Source organism: Balearica regulorum, chromosome 4 (genome assembly GCF_011004875.1).
Source record: "Balearica regulorum gibbericeps isolate bBalReg1 chromosome 4, bBalReg1.pri, whole genome shotgun sequence".
In the NCBI taxonomy this organism is placed as follows: domain Eukaryota; kingdom Metazoa; phylum Chordata; class Aves; order Gruiformes; family Gruidae; genus Balearica; species Balearica regulorum.
Genome location: NC_046187.1, coordinates 32,152,708 through 32,169,603, shown reverse-complemented (window position 1 = coordinate 32,169,603; position 16,896 = coordinate 32,152,708).

The window sequence follows — 16,896 nt, the reverse complement described above, 5'->3', positions numbered from 1 at the left end:
GAAAGAAAGAATCATCTTCCTCACATGTGATGCAACATTAGCAGTATCTCATATAACTGGAAATGCTAATGCTAGAAAGGCGGGAATGGTCATGCAGGGTGAGGAGTGACGCCTGTCTTGTCCCAAATCCTGTTTGAGTGAGAGGCCAGCACTAGATGTCTCAAAGGTCAATGATAAGACTGCATGCTCTAAAGTAGCCTGCTGCAAATATAGGTATCATCTGAGCCAGTGCAGACACAGCACATTAATTACCTGGATGGCAGCATTTCTCAAGAGATACACCAGGAAGGCAGCAGCTTTAATTAGATACTAAAGGTAGTCACCAGCAAACTGTTTAAACAAGTGCAAAACCCAGACAGGAGCATACTTTATTCTATCAAACTGTCTTCTTTCTACAATTTCTGAGGGAAAGTAGACATCACACAAAAGAAAAGCAGCGGTTTTCATTCAGATCACACTTTTGCCATCAGAGATATTAATAATCCAGAGGTGATAAGCATATGAGCAATCCAAACACATGACTGCATCTTCACACAGAAATTTTTGTTTTTCATGTTGCTTGTGAACAAGCTTGCTTTGTTGCTAGAAGTCTGTTATCTGATAAATTTAGTAAACAGAAGTTCTATATATCTGATGTTCACCAACATTTGCTACACAAAAAGGGGATTCTCTTTTTGAACATTCAGTGTGTGCAAAAAAACCCCAATGATATACATAACAACTACATTAAGACTACACAGTTTGTTTTATTATGTTTTGCCATATTAACCCATAAGGAAAACCTAAAGTTTTCTCTGGAAAAAGCAAGACATTATTCTCTTCTCATTTCTCTGATTCCAACACGCAGGCTTCCCAGCCAAGCAGGACCCTTAGGTACTGTTTGGTGCTGCCATACCAGCCACCAGAACCTCATGACATGGTTATCAGTTGCCGGCGCTTTTTTTTGTAATACCAACTACAGGTCCAAGTCAACTCCCATTCATGCTGATATTAAACCAGAGATTGACTTAGGGGAACTAAGAGTAACAAAGGAAATATCTCTCTAAGAACATTATTATCTGTCTTGGTTTCTTTGGCTCCATTATTTATTACATGGAACCACTTATTGGAATCCGATCTCAGTGCAATCTCCAACCCACGGGCCTGTAGCATCTTGTCTATGTTTTTATTGCCACAAAACATTTAGGCATTGCCTTGATTTAAAATTCTTAATTTTAAGGCAACGCCTGGGCTATTAAGATTTATCTATATGCAGCACTAAGCAGGGCACGGAGTGATTGCAGGAAGCCATTTCAGATTTCTTCACAATGGGAAGTATACTCAGGCTTGGGCAATGTAGACAATCAATAGAAAAAAAAAAGCTTATTTTTCCTCATATTCGTGCACAAAATAAATGTAAATGTAAATTTAATTTAATTTAAATTACCATTCCAGTTACAGCCTCAAGCTCAGATCTTGAAAAAAAATTACCTTAGAAACATTTAATTTCTGTTAGGCTCTCTGATTTATTTCAATTCACAAGCAGTTTGAAGCATTCACATTCGCAGTGATGCCCAGGAGGCAGGAGAAAAAGACTTGAAAGATCACTTCAGTAAGGGACAAGTTAGTTAGGTAAGGGACAAAGGGAGACCAAAGCAGCAAATGTGGTGGCGGGAGTCACAGTGAAAGGCCACAATCAAACTCAAGTCAAATTTGTGTAGGCATCTCGATGAGGGGTTTGTCCAGAAAGGAAGTTGTTAGTGGTTTCTGGGGAATGACTTTTCATGCATGAAGATTGATGGGCATGAAATGTTTTCAAACAATCATTAATGGTCAGATGGCACAGGCACCTGGCAGAAGGGAGGCAAGAACTGGCATGTTGGCAGCAGAAAGGAAGTGGTCAGATCAGTAAGGACAGCCTACAGGGAGCCTTGAGGTGTGCTGTCCAGGACAAACAAGGGACAGTGAGGACACGCAAAGAGAGGTCATATGGTGGAAGCAGTGTGCTAGGAAAATTATTGCTACAGCAGTTTATTGAGGGGATACTGGAAAAAGATTGCATTTGTCAAAGTCAGAGTAGAAGCTGTATTTGCCAAAGCTGTCAGACGATCAGGTCATTTTAAATACCCTATGTCAGCAATGTCAGAGTTACCGCAATCACGTCCTACCTCTACTAGGATGAGAGTTGGTAAGTCCCAGCTGTAGGAGTCCCTACTTCCCAGGCTGTTCATACCATCAGTGACTCTAAGGCGACTCACTGTCAGACTGAGAGATACTCAGATTTTCATGCTTGGGTAGTGAAGTCAGTCACCGAAAGCACCTAAACAGGTGGGCAGATTTTCAGCATTGTTTTCTGAACAGCCCAAAATCGGTTGCCACCAAAAACAGGGCTACTGATTTAGTTAATCTAAATAGGCTTTTTTCACTTAGACAGTTAAGGCTTTGCACTGTCCTGAAGGCGCATTCACTACCCAATGTTGTGGCTCAGACCCCTCAGTAGTCATTCTCCTGCTATGTGCTCGGTGTAAGAAATCCAAATGATCTTGCCTGAAACAGCTGAATCTCCTTTTTTAAAACAAGTAGTCATTTCCCTGTATCTCCAGGAAAAGCATCCTAAAAGACTGGTCTGCTTTCATATTGGGCATCTGCTATTGGGCATCTGCATTTTCCCCTAGGCCAAAATCCTAGACACAGACATCCTTTTGTGTTTTGAAACACAGATGCAGAACTTGTGCAGAATCAGAGTCTCAGAATCAGTTTATCAGCTCCTCATGGTCCTAATCTACAGGAGATACTAAAAATATTTTCAAAGTTAAATTTGTTTTCACCATCAATATATTTTTGTATTCACTTTTTATTAGTACTCATAACTGCTGATGAATGCCCCATTGTGCTTGATGTTTTACAGCCATTATCAGACAATATTCTTTGCTCAAAAGAGCTTATTATCTTGGTTTTGTGACAAGGTACGAACGGGGAAATAAAGCACAGATGAAGAATGTGAGAAGGAGTGGTGATAATGAAACAGATGAACCATTCACAGTAACCGATAATCCCAAGTCACTGCCCGCCTAGGTACCCAGTGCCCTCTGAAATGAGAGTTTAGCATCCCTGTAGCTTTTTTAGCAGTGAACTTAGAATATGGAGTGGAATGTTTCTCATCAGCTTTCACTGTAATCTGCTGTTTGCAGCCAAGGTCCACATGTGTTACCTGTGGCTAACACACCACAAGATGCTGCCTTTGTTGCTGCAATTTCAAGCTTCTCTGAAAGAGACTGATCTGATTTGCTGTACAAATAAAAGATTCCTGGTTATGCCGTCGCTCAGAAATGTCTGTGTCAAGATGCATTGAACTTGATGCATCCTTTTACACACCACACACAAACCCATTCAATATCTTCTTCCTTTCCATGCCATCAGGCACAGTGCTGTTCTGGTTAGGAGCAGCAGAACCTAACTGTTACTGTCCCTAATCGAGGCCCTCTCACAGGTAACAGTTTATATGTTTTGACTACAATCTGTGTTAAGCGTTTGTACAAAAACTGTTTATAAAGGGCTAATGTGTTTTCAATGTTTCAATCAATTGATAATAATTATTATTTACTGCTAATGTCTAACCAAGCAGTGAATTGTTTGTACCTGTAGCATACACTCATCAGTACTATCTTCTGCCAGCATCCTCATAACCATGTTACTAGGTACTTATGAAACTCCCTCGAAATATTAAACTCTTTCAGAACTATTTGAAATGGGCATAAATTGGAATTGTAAAGAATTTCTTCTTGCTATTCATGAGCCATATGCAGCTTTCATTATTCTATGACTAGCTTGATGCTCTGCTAAAGGAAGGCATTCCCCATCATCATGAAGCTTGTGTTTCAATTTGAAATGTGTATGATGACATACTTTTAAACTGAACATTCAGCTTCCTGCATGAACTTTAATGTTCTTCACTTAAAATCAGCGTGCTGAACACCATGGTGAATATTGTATTTCCATTTAGTGATTTGAAAAGATTGTGTCACTGCTACTTTTGTCTATTGTGGATAATATAGCATTCACTCTGGGGGGGTCATCTGTGCAATGAGGTACTAACAGCGTCAATGAGAAAATGAGAACTTGACACCTCATGAAGCCATCTCGGTCTGAGAACAGCATTTCCAGTGTCTTTCACATTTTCCACAAGTCGGCTGTATTGCTCCCATCCAGCACCTTCTCAACATAATGTTATGATTTTGCAGTTTTGGCACATCCAGTGCGTAGTTATTGAAAACCATCCTCGCCTGCTCTTGACTTCAGTGATCTCCATTTGAATTTACCTGTCTGATTGGTGCTACCATTTAGTCCAGCTCTGTGGAAGACCGATTCCTTGCAGGGACCACAGAACATTTTACTTCAGTTAGAGAGTGTCACTTTATGGTCTATGTTGTTGCTAAAAATGTGGGATTGGGATTGTACTAGATAATGTTCTTACATGGTATGATAATTTCAGTCCACCTTTAATAAGGAATTTTCATTATTGTCTGAAAACACAACTATTGTAATTCTGCAACAATACTACCTCTTTGTCTAAGTCAATTTTACCACTCTTAAGAGAGAAAATAGGGGTTAGTGTTAAAGAGAATTGATATTGCTAGTTTAAAATATTGTGTAAAACACATACCAATTAATCTAAAAGAGATTCTCAGTGATGATGTAGGAATTCTGGTATTCCTAGTGCAATATCAGTTATTGTATTCAGCAAAACAGGAAGAGGTTGAGGATTTTTCTTTTGTTAATCTTTTTGTTATTGCAAGACGCTCAGAAACATTTAAAGACTTCTGCTCAATAAGCAGCAAGGAATGCAGATGCATACCTGAACTATACAATCTTTAAGCGCATTTCCTGGCACAACTGTAATCCCAATAGAAATTTATGGAAATGATACTGAAGATAAAATCTGAATCTACTCTCTTGTGGGTGTAGACCTGAAGAAACTGCTAAAAACAGAGGAGGAAGAGGAAAAGAAGTTGAGGTAGAGGTGAGCTGGAAGCAGAGCTTACAACTGATTATACACATTGCTCTATTTCTCCATTTTGCCTCATCTGTTGTGATGACTGAGATGACTGTGATCAGCTCTGGACATGAAACTAGAAACTCCAGCCCATGGGCAAATCTGAGACTTAACAAGGTTGAGGAAAGTGGGGAGAGGGGAAAGCAAGAAACCTGATTGTCTGTCTCACCTACTCACCCACCTTCAGCAGAACAGTTAATCAGGGCAAGAACTGCAAGTGCAGTCACCTGTTTTATAGTAAGTGTTATGAATTTTCCAGCACCATGTAGCTGTCATTAAGGACTTGCCAAGTAAAATTTTCTTGGAATTTTAAGGAGACTAATTTATCCTGCTGACAAAATAAAATTAAATAGTAACCATTTCAAAACAAATGTAAAAGAAAATGTTTTGGGTTTTGTTTTGGGTTTTTCCCCACTTTAAACCTTGCTGACACATTTCAAATAGATTATAAATCCATTATTTGATGACTTGATAGAGTGTGTTGAAACACATACTTCAGGAAGGGTTAAGTCCTTTCTTTGATTGAGGCCTTAACAAGTTTGAAACATAATTTTTAAGAGTATAATGTCATTGCAAGACATTTTAACGTGATGACTTACGGGGTTTGATTTGTCAGGAAAGGATTATTGGCATTGAAAATTTGCACACCATACTGAAGGATGAAAAACTCACAAGCATAATATGAATTAGTTACATCTTCAAAGTGCGTTCATGATAGGTTTTAAAGTAAACTTAGTATTACAAGAGTTTAAAAGTCCTAGAGACAGTCATCTATAGAAAATGTGTAGAATATGGACAGTAATGTCAGGACTCTTGTCAATGAACGGAGCATTAATCATACATGAAGTCTGGGTTGCTCCTGTGAGTACGTTAAATTTAAGAACATGGTGATGTGCACTGTTGAAATGAGGAGTCTGAGCTACCAGTGTTCCCCTATAGAGAAATTATTTCATACAGACGGATTATCAGACAAAACTTCTTGGAATATAACAATTTTTAAGCCTTACCATATTGAAGGATATTGTGGACTGCATGCTAATGTATATTTGGTGGCACCTTTACATGTATGATCATTGAGCATTTTACAGCTTTAACTGAATTTTGAAGATTTTTTTTTTTTTTAATCTAAAAAATCTGCAGTTCTCCACTGAAAACTACCATTCCTGGAGCTGTTATTATAGAATATGGTAGATTTTTTTTTTTGTTAGAAAGAAATTGAGGATCAGTTATTAATTCTGCTTTGGTTACTAGTTGCTTCTCAAGGAAATTATTTTTGGAACACATTTGTCTATCCTTATCCAAAGCTTGTTGGAGAAAATGGAGAACCTCCCATTGATCTCTTTGATTTTGTAATTTTGTCTTCAGTGTTGAATTGCTTAAACAAGAAGTTTTCCCTTTTTGTTGGGGGTAAATTAAAAAAAAACAAAAATTTGGCAGGAGACTTGCTTGATATCTGACGTTTTGGATTCCTATGGGAAAACAGGCACATATAAAGTATGTGCAATATTTGATTTCCAGTATCATTCTTCAGAATGGAAATGTATGTTTTTGGATGAAAATGTTACTTGTGAGGTATACATAGCGGTTGTTAGGGCAACAGAAGACAGAACCAGCAGAAATTTTCATCTAAGTCTAATTGTCATTGAACTCAACGCATTTTGGCTGACTAGAGAGTTCAGCATCTAAACACCGGAAAGAACATAGCAAAAGGTCAAATACAGAGAAGTGTTAATCCTTTGGAGAAAACAGTTGATGAGTTTGCTCAAGTTATTGAACCATTTCTTCAACCACAACATATTGACATACTCTTCATGTCCCCCTATGTGAATCTTGTACATTAAAAAGAGAGACACAAGGCTGTAACTCACAAAGTTTAATGGAGGATAGGAGAGGTAGTGACACAGCAGAGCATCTCAGAGCTTAGAGGCTGGTAAATGGATTAAGAGTTGAGCTTCTAATGGTAACAGCAGTTCATGTGTTTGGAAGGAAGCCTAGAAGGTTGCAAACCAGACTGAGAGATAATTCAACCATAACTAAGTGTACTGGTCTGTCTGGGATAAATTTTTTCATAGTAGCTAGTACAGGGCTATGTTTTGGATTTGTGACCAAAGCAGTGTTGATAACACAGGGATGTTTTCGTTATTGCTGAGTGGTGCTTGCACAGAGTCAAGGTCTTTTCTGCTTCTCACACCATCCCACCAGCGAGTAGGCTGGGGGTGCACAAGGAGTTGGGAGGGGACACAGCCAGGACAGCCGACCCCAGCTGACCAAAGGGATATTCCATACCATACGATGTCATGCTCAGCAATAGAAGCTGGGGGAAAGAAGGAGAAAGGGGGGGACGTTCAAATTAGGGGTCCCTAGCCACCTCCCAGCCTATCAACTAGTTTGCCGGTGGCCTTAAGAAGGAGATCCAGTGCGCAGGCTCAGGGAGCCATGATGCACTGCCACCCCACACCTGATCCGGACAATGGTGAGGCTGAATGCTGTGGCACACTAAAGGGACTATACACAGCTCCTGTGCACCAACTGAATTTATTACATGCCTGCCACTGTGGGTTACTCAACATCATGATGTACGTTCAGTCAGGTGTTCCCGTATTCTTTTATATACCCTACAATGCCTACCTGAGTGGCCGTAGGAAGACTGTAGTCTGCTGCTTTAAATATGCATATTTTGTTGCACAGCAACAGCTACCATCCCAAAGCACACCTATCTTTTCTGCCCCTCTGTGTCACAAATTTATCAGTTAGGACTGATTGAAACTCAGCAAATGTAGCTGGCAGCGGCAAACCAACAGTGAAGCAGAACATGGAGAAATTGAAACGGGGCTCATAGGGAACATTTTATTATTGCAGAGGGTGAGCATAGCTCACACACAATCATAAACAAGTATCTTCGGCCTCGACTTGCCACACAACAGTAAAATGTGCTGCTCAGTTCAAGCAGTTTGAAAAGCCAGGACTAAGCTGTCATCATTTCATTTTACTGTGCCTTGTAAATTTGTCAAGCCTGTATTTCCCAGCAGACCACACAACATTTTACAGAACTTCCCGCGTTCATGGAGCTTCCCAGGAAGCCAAGCACAGCCTGGCCTGCCCTGTTCTGCCACATTTTCTTTGGATTTTCACCAGCACTGCACGTTCATTGTCAGTGAGTCCTTTTACAAGAAAATAATCCACTGAATTCCCCCCCGCCCCCGTAGTTGGAAACACTCCTGGTTAACGGCCCCGGTTACTGCCAAGGCTTGTGCTGGACTGCAACACACACTGATGGGTTTTTCCCTGCTGCCTCCAGTCTGCTCCTCACAGTACAGACTCTGCTCTGCACTATGTTAGCAGTTTATTGCATCCATATTAAAGATGAGATTCCCTGAGTTCTCCACTGTAATACTCCAAATCCATGAGCAAAAAAGGGAACACGCCTTTTATGCAAAACCAAGAACTTATTTTTAGTTTAATCAAACTCTAAGCCAGTCAATCAAACAACTATTTTTAGTCCAGTTACAACGATACTTACACAGTTCAAACAAAATACAATTAAAAATGACATATACACCAACTTAGAACCTACCCCTTTCTCCAATGTTGTGCTCATCCTTGCACTGTCCTGCTGGGTATGAAGGTTGGTGGCTTCGGGCCTTGGGCAGGGAGTTACTGCACCGTCAGCATTTCCTCTCTGGGAGGAGTGGGATGTTGATTCTTCCTTCTCAACCCAGGATCTGTGGTTGGGATCATTTTTATGTTAGGTAACAGCATCTGCACTCTGCTCTTTCTTCCTTGGTCTGTAATACCATGTTACAGCCACATTTGTGTGCTTAACGTATGTTATATGTTAATTCTTTGTTCTCTTCCCTTACCACTAGAACTGGTTTTACCCAGCTGCCAAGGTTGCTTTCCTATGATAACCAATAATTGACCAGTGCTGAGCTGTTCATAGTTGTGGGCACGCTGATACGATCCTGTGCCTGTGCTTTAAAGCTCCTGCTCTGATTCCATGCCTGGGGTTCTTTATGCTGCATTTTGTTTGAGGGTCATAGATAATTCATTCTGCACATAATAACTGCTTGTGATTGCTGTGTGTTAAGCACAGATAACAATAAATGTTATGTCACACAATTGTACGAAGCTAAGCAAACACTAAACCAAGGTCAGTAATAGTTACCTGGCCATTAGCTAGTTACTGTTACAACCAAACAAGCTAAATCAAAGCTTCAAGGAAACCAGAACAAGTTCAGAAATTCCAGAAATACTTTTTGGTACAAACAGAGAAGAGAAGCATCTAGGTCACCCCCCTTCCTCTGAATAGAAAAAAAGAGCTAGGAGAGAGAGAAATAATCAGTTCCCAGAGGGCTCAGCACTCTGGCATTCCCCAGGAGTGGAAAGACCCTTGCATTTGCAGTAGGATCAGCTGGAGAAAGAAATTCTGCAGATGTTGAAAGAGTAGGACAGGATTTCTCTCTCTATCATGTAGAAAAGTTACATGGCCTTTCTCACCAGTGATATTCACTGCAATACAATATATGAAGTCCACGTCACTGCCCCTCCCTGGCCAAGAAGCAGCTGGTTAAATCAGTGGCTGCTGTCTTGTTTCTAGGTCTCTGAAAGATCCTGGTGCTTATGGCCCATCAGTGTGACTGGCAATGAAATCTCAGGGCTTTTCATAATAGATGTTTCCTGTTCCCTCTAGGAAGGGAAGTGATGGATTAAGCTTTAGTATTGAAGGGAAGGTCAGGCCTTGTTCACTCCTAATTCTTCTGTCGATTCATTTCAAAACAGGTTCATGTAGCACAGTCCAAGAGGTTGGGTTCCCAAAGCCCCTTAGCTACTCCTGTACCAAGTTTAAACAGTGCAGTTGCTCAATGCTTGGAAAACGTCGTTTTCTGTTCTTTTTTTGGCATCTGAATATTATGCAGAGGGATTGAGCAAATCTCAGTGCCTTCCTGGCAAGGCTCAGGGATGCTGCCTGAACATTTCATAAGCATTTAAAGGCACTCCAGAAGATAGATCAGACAGGCCCATATTGCTGTACCTCCTTGTAGGAACATTGTGCTAGGTGTCATACTGTGGTCTTACATTTCTCAGTTGCTAAAAGAGCCGGTTGCAGGTTCTACCTTTTAGCTACACATGATAAAAACATATCAGGTTCAATGCATCTCTGTAGCAGAGCTGACAGAAGAGAGGAAAAGGGTTTCACAGGAAGCTTTGAAATTTAAAATTCTTATCTTACAAAGTAGAGCAATTTTACATTCCCTTTTTTTTGTTTTGTTTGTGAGGGATTTTTATTTTGAAAGCTTTTTTTCAGTTATTCAGTTCGTTTCTCTTCTTTTTATTTCCTTTCATCTTTTTACCACTGTAACTGGCATGGTGATGCAAAACACACTTTATTAATTTAAGGATTTTCTAAAACAACAAACCCTTGAGCATTTTGATGAATTAAGACTTTATTATTATTTCTATTTTTTTAAAGAAATAAACTCATTCTGTAGATTTACTGGCATTCTCCTGGGGATTCAATCTGAATTGTGAACAAAACAAAGAATCCAGGGTGAGAAATAAAAAATGACCCTTGTATACTTGGTACAAGGTTTTCCAGCTCTTCCATTTGAAATCAGTTGCTGGTGGCCATTACTGCTTGCTGTTACCTCCTTTGACCCCCTCTTAACCTCCAGTTTTCCTCTTACTGATACAGCTAAGCAAGAGAGACCTTCCAAATCCAAGCGCTCATGTGGCACTTACTGTGTCATGGCTACTATACATGAGCATACATACATATATTTAGATTTAGTACTCACTCCCAAAGCTCATTATTTTCTAAATTAGGCTACTTCAGGCTCCAGTCCAACTCTAAACTCCCAGCTGCAGCAACCATTGCACAGCACATTAGTCAACCCTCCTTCGCTTTTTGGTTCCAGGGGGAAAATTAGTCACTACAACCAGTCTACAACTGCTCAGATTGGAGATTATACGCAGAGGTTCCTGTTGCCCTCCTTTTGTTTTTCTCTCAGGGCACATCAAGACATCTGACTTATTTTCTGGGAATAGAATTAATCGCATGGGCCAGGGAAAAGTCTCTCAAATCTATTTTCCATATCATGGGGAAAGCTGCTCTGTAAATAGCAGAGGGCTTACTCCTAGAGCTTGGAACAACATCCTTCTGTTGCAAGACCGGAGGACTATGAGAATCCTTCAATATAGATAAGTTTCACGTATTATCGAGGTTTCCAGGAAAACAAAGCATGGCCCCATAAAGTAGCAATCCACACAATAGCAGAATGCGAGGTTTTAAGTCTGGGTGGAAAGGATATTTTTGAAATTCTTGTGTCAAAGGCTACAATGAGTAGCCTTTACAATTTACAAGAGTAAATTTCAGCTGGTTTGGAATATCTTTTCTGACTAATCCATGTTTTTAGGCTTTCCCCATGGCTATACAACATTTTCCGACTGGAAAATTAAAACACGATCTCACTGGACACATCTGGAGGCAATTTGCCCTACCTTCAAATGCCAAATCTTAAGGAACATAGATCCCCAAGTATCTTTATAAGTAGAGGAAAAGACAGAACATCATAAAGCAAATTCTATAAAAGGAAACGAGCAGGTTAAATCAAAATCAGTGTGGAAATTGGCTCCAGCTAGTCATTGAAAATCAGATTAATCTCTTGTATATGCATTCAGCATCCTCAGCATTTCCACCAAGCCTATTCATATAATAACCTGCCTACAGATCCAGCTAGAGGAAACATTCCTCTGCCACAGGATTGCTCCACTCTAGAGAGAGCTACTTTTGCAGCTGTTCCTGCAGTGTGGAGCTAACTGGTTCAGTTCTGGGACTCAACTTACCCTTGAGTCACATGTGCATGAAATTAAGGCACTACCACAGTCTGATCCAATATGCTTCAAGACACAGAGATGCCAGTTGGGAAACACCAGGCAAATCAAGTTCCATCCCCTACTGAACTAGAACATCATTATCAAAGCAAAGTTCACTGCAAAAACTAGACTGACACATTTATTCCTGTGCAATTCATACACCCACCCTATGAACAGCAAAAAGCTCTAGTCACGTATCCAACCAAGCCTGGACAAATTTCAAGCACAGCAGTAAAAATTAGGAGACAGAATTATGGATAAACTTAGATTTAAATTTATGTATACTGAATCGTCTACAGCTGTATTATCACCTTTCCTTTTTAGGTTTCTATCCCACTAAGCCTTTTCAAATGCCCCAGGCAGAGTCTGGCACCGGGCCATAGCCTGATGTGTAATGGAAGAACTTCATAGCTATCTGTGCGCTACCAGTTGCAACACTGGGACCTCAGTGCTGGAAAATGGAAACAGCAATTCTGTGTATAAAATGATGAAAATTAAATTGACCCATAGGTGCCTCAGATGAGCAAAATGCAGAAAAACAACACATCATGAGCGGAACTCCTGTCATCTTAGGAAATCACATGCAGACTTTTTATAGCGAATTTTTATCTTGATTGTATCCATTAAGACTTGTTCTTTGCCCATTTTGCGCAATGTTCCTTCTGCTTAAAAAAAAAAAAAAAAAGGCTTCTCACTATCCCTTAAAGGAGCTGTCGCTTTCACTCCAGACTGATCTGCTCATGGATGGGGGAAAGAAATCTATTTTCCCATGAAATACATATCTACAAGAAAAGTGATAAAAGAGCGTGGTTGCAGAAAGCCAAGTCTGTATATTTGCCATGGAAACAGCAGTTATAAGAAACACAGTGATGGGAGGAATATCAACTATCACTTTAGTCTGACATTTCCAGCATGCAAACATAGCAAACTGTAGGCTGCTCCTCACACAGCTTGATAGACTCGCCAGTTTTATTACCTTGGTAATTATGGGTCGTTTCTGGCTGCTACTTTTGAAATGTCCTAAGTATCCTTTACTATATTCAGGAAACATAAGGAGTGAAACGGTGAGGAGAAAGCAAAGGTGAAAAGGGCTCTTACCTTATACTGGACTCCTACCTCATTTTTGTGAGGCCAACAGTAGCCCTGATGCACATTTCATTTACTCATCTGCTTGCTTCTTTGCATCCTGGCACAGGCACATGGTGTAAGGAAGGAGAGCGACTTCTTCGGAGACCCGCTGGAGACAAAGCAGCGTAGGCCTTATTCTGGTGTTCTACTTTTTGAAGTTTTTTGTTTTGTTCCTATCAGGAAAAGCTTGAAATTAAAAGCACTTCTGAGCTCTAAGAAAGCTCAATCAAAGTTGTAAATCCACATTTTAGCAAGGAGTTCCCTTTCCAGAACTCACTACTTCTGTAATTGTCATCTGTTCTTTGCCTCTCATCAGTTTCCTTTCCACATGATGCCCCTGTTCCCCTTCAGTCACCTCTCCCTCACTTCATTATTCCCTTCTTTTTGCTACCAAAGCTGCAGTGGAAGCATCCTGATCTCCCTTCTCCTCCCTACTGATGTGAACAAAACCCCAGCCAAACCAAGGCACCATTTTTGCCAAAGGAAAGAGACACACATGCTGGGTGCAGCCTGTTAGCACTAGACTTCGCAAAACAGAGAGGATTCACGCTCCAGAGGAATTAGCAGCGCTTGATAAGCTACCTCTGATAAGAATTCCAAGGGGTTTGACTGCTTCCAGTGGTCAGGTAGCTGCTGCTCTTCCAGTCGCTTGAAGCCCTGCTGTTCAGGAGGGTTGATCACTCCTTGTGGAGCCACCTTCAGCTGTGGGAAAGCAACCCAGCACAGATATGAATGTGTGCTACCAATAGAGGAAATATTTACTGCTCTGGTCTTTTCTCACAGCCCTGGCTACCTTCTGGTTTCCACAGAATACTATTGATCGATACTAGGGAATGAGCTAGCATGGGAGCTTTTTGGTCCTTATCTCGAGCAGCACCAGTTTGTTTTTCACAGGGTGTTGCTAACCAAGCTTTGTCAGTAGCAGATATGCGTGGGAATTTCACGCTATCAGACAGATGAAAAATGCATCCAGGAAGTTTCTGTCCTTCAGAAATGATTACTTAGTCCCCAGCTTGCCACATTCTCCTTGGGCTAGCCAAGCTTTTCTTTATGTTGGATTTAAAGGCTATATAAGTAACTGTTGCTTTCCTATGCCTTTTGCTGATTTCTAGGCACTTGGGAATGGTTTGGTCTCCAGAATAGTGTGAGCATTCCCTAAGCTAAACTAAACTGTCTTTTAGCACCCTCCCCTAAAAGCTGCTAGACAGGGCTACAGTGCTCACCAAAGATGTGTGCCTCCATCACACTTGGGAGGCAGTACAGGGAAGAAAATGGCCAAGGCTAGAGCTCTGCACCAGCAAGTTATTTCTTTTGTTCTAGGAAAATCCTAGTGTTCTTTGGTATATTTGCATATGAAAATCATTTCTAGAAAGGAAACACTAGGAACAGCTCACAGTTGTTTGGGTTTTTTTTTAAAGTAACCCAGACCATTGCCAGTTCCCACTTACCTGATGTCAACTTTGCCCTAAGGATAGGCTGAAGTTAGAGCAAAGCAGAGAGCAATCTCCTTCATCGGCTGCCACAGTTCCCACATAAAAGATGGTTTTGATACATAAATGTCTATGAAGGCTAAAAACTTGCCCACAGGCAAAGGAAAAGACTATATTGGAATATATATTGGAATACACTATTACATGATACTTCAGCAAAGGTATACTCAAATACTGTAGGGTATTTTGTTTGCTTAGTTTGATCAAGAGTGATGCTGATGATGCAATATGACTCCCTGCCTTAGCTGGATCCAGATTGCAGCTGAGTCATCAAAACCACTAAGAATTCATGCTGTAACCATGCAAACTTCACATACTGACCTTTAATCGGAAAATCCCTCTGCTGCTGTGTCCTTTCTACACAAATGATTTTTCCTGTTACTACTGTTCTAAGGAACGTAAGATTCGAAGGAGGTTTTTTTTGAGAGGGACACAGTGGTCTGTATTATGCAATCAAAACAAACCTAAAGAAACCTTATTGATTTATTGAATCTTATTTTAGATGTAAAATTTGAACTTTCTGGATTGACTTTTATGGAGAAATATTCTTGTCTGAGTACACAGTGGCTATAACCAGTAAAATGTAGCGACTTTAAACATGATGGCATCTCTTATATTGTGTGCTTTTAATTCATGCTAACCAGCCATATACTTTGGATACAAGCTGTTAACTTAAAAGAATAATATGGGAATTGAGAATTGCTCAGAAGCCTTCAATATGCTTTTGCAGCGTAGAGGGGAAGCATTATGACAAGAACAAGAGACTTTCTCTTCTGATACAGAGGGGTATTAAGCTCTTCATATAACTTGATGAGAATTTCCTGCATCATTGCAGAGTGACTACAGAAGCGATTTCTTCTTCCTGGTGCTGATCTGCCTGTTCTCATGTCTTTAGTGCTGCTCTATCCTGCCTGTATATGAGAGAAAAAAGAAAAGTGGCTTTTTTACTGGACCAGCTCAGCTGGTAACAAGAGGCACTGCAAGCAATGTGAAAAATTATCTCAAATATGTTTTATCTGGGGCAAGGGAAAGCCAAATTCTCCCAGCAATAAACCATTATTCAATAACAGCTTTCTCACATAGAAACTCTCTTTTTTTACCATATCACTTGTGACACTTGGTGCTAAGCAGGCATACAGCCCATGGTCTGATCAGCATTTTACAGCTGTTATTGTAACTGCCAGCATAGGTAGAGAAGACAATCTGGCTGTGCAGTACGTGGCCTGGATAATTCTGGGATGCCTAAGCCCTGTAGATTTAGACTGTTCTGACTAAGACTGGAGACAGGTTTACTACTGGTAAACCCCAAAGAGTGAGAATGATAAAGAGCTGTGAGACAGACCATGGGTGTGTAGCACAGGTAAGCTTTTAGAAGTTATTAAATAATCTGGAGAATCAACAGTAGTTCTGCCAAAGTGGCTGTGCAGTCTGATAACTGCAGAAGAGAGCAAACCTGATGCTCCCTTTACAGTGCTTGAGGAGAGCTGAAAGTCCCTGAGGATGCCTCAAGTTATTCAATGAGATGAGCAGGGATTTGTCTGAAGTCAGAGTGTTGAGCGTGTGCCATTAGCTGATGTTAAACATAAAAGTGTTTCTAAAATCCCAGCCTTTGGTCAGCTTACTTAGGCTTCCATAAAATACTTGCCTTATCTGGAGAGCCACAGCTGTGGCCCTGAAAATAAATTCTGTTCTATCTTCCACAGTATCAAACAGGGATAACTCTTTTGTGAGCAAAAGGGTACTACTCTTTTATATAATGTAGCCTGGTGATTTAAATGCCCCCCAGGAATGCAGTTGCATCTTCAGACTCCATTTCCACCTCCCAGGAAACTGCTTCTTTTACTATCCTGTGCTCTCATGGGAGATGAGAGACTCTTCATCTCTCCTGTTGAATGTGCCAATACATACAAAAGTGAAGACTCATTGGGTGAAAGAATATGTGGACAACAGCAAGCATGAGTGTAGACTCCGGGATGAGAACTTAATACAGACTGAGAACTTGAGATCCAGCTTCTGCTCTAAGGTCAACTTTTACATTTTACAATAAAAGCCCCTGAGGCCAGCCCAACATGCAGGGATTTCAGTAACACTGATACACAACTACTACAAAATGTGTAGCACCTATGGATTTATGCATAAGGGAGTAAGCAGCGTGTTGAATGGGGGTTTTGAGAATAATTTTGAACCTATTTCTACCTAAATTTCACCAAATGCATCCAAGCGCTTATCTTTTCCTGGGTTCAGTTTGCACTGAGACAAGTGGCACTTGGATGTGAACTAATGCTGAAATAGGATCTATAATGAGCTTGGGATTCAGATCCAGCCTGCCGCAATCTGAAAATGGATATCCTGAGTTTCTCACAGTCCCGAGAT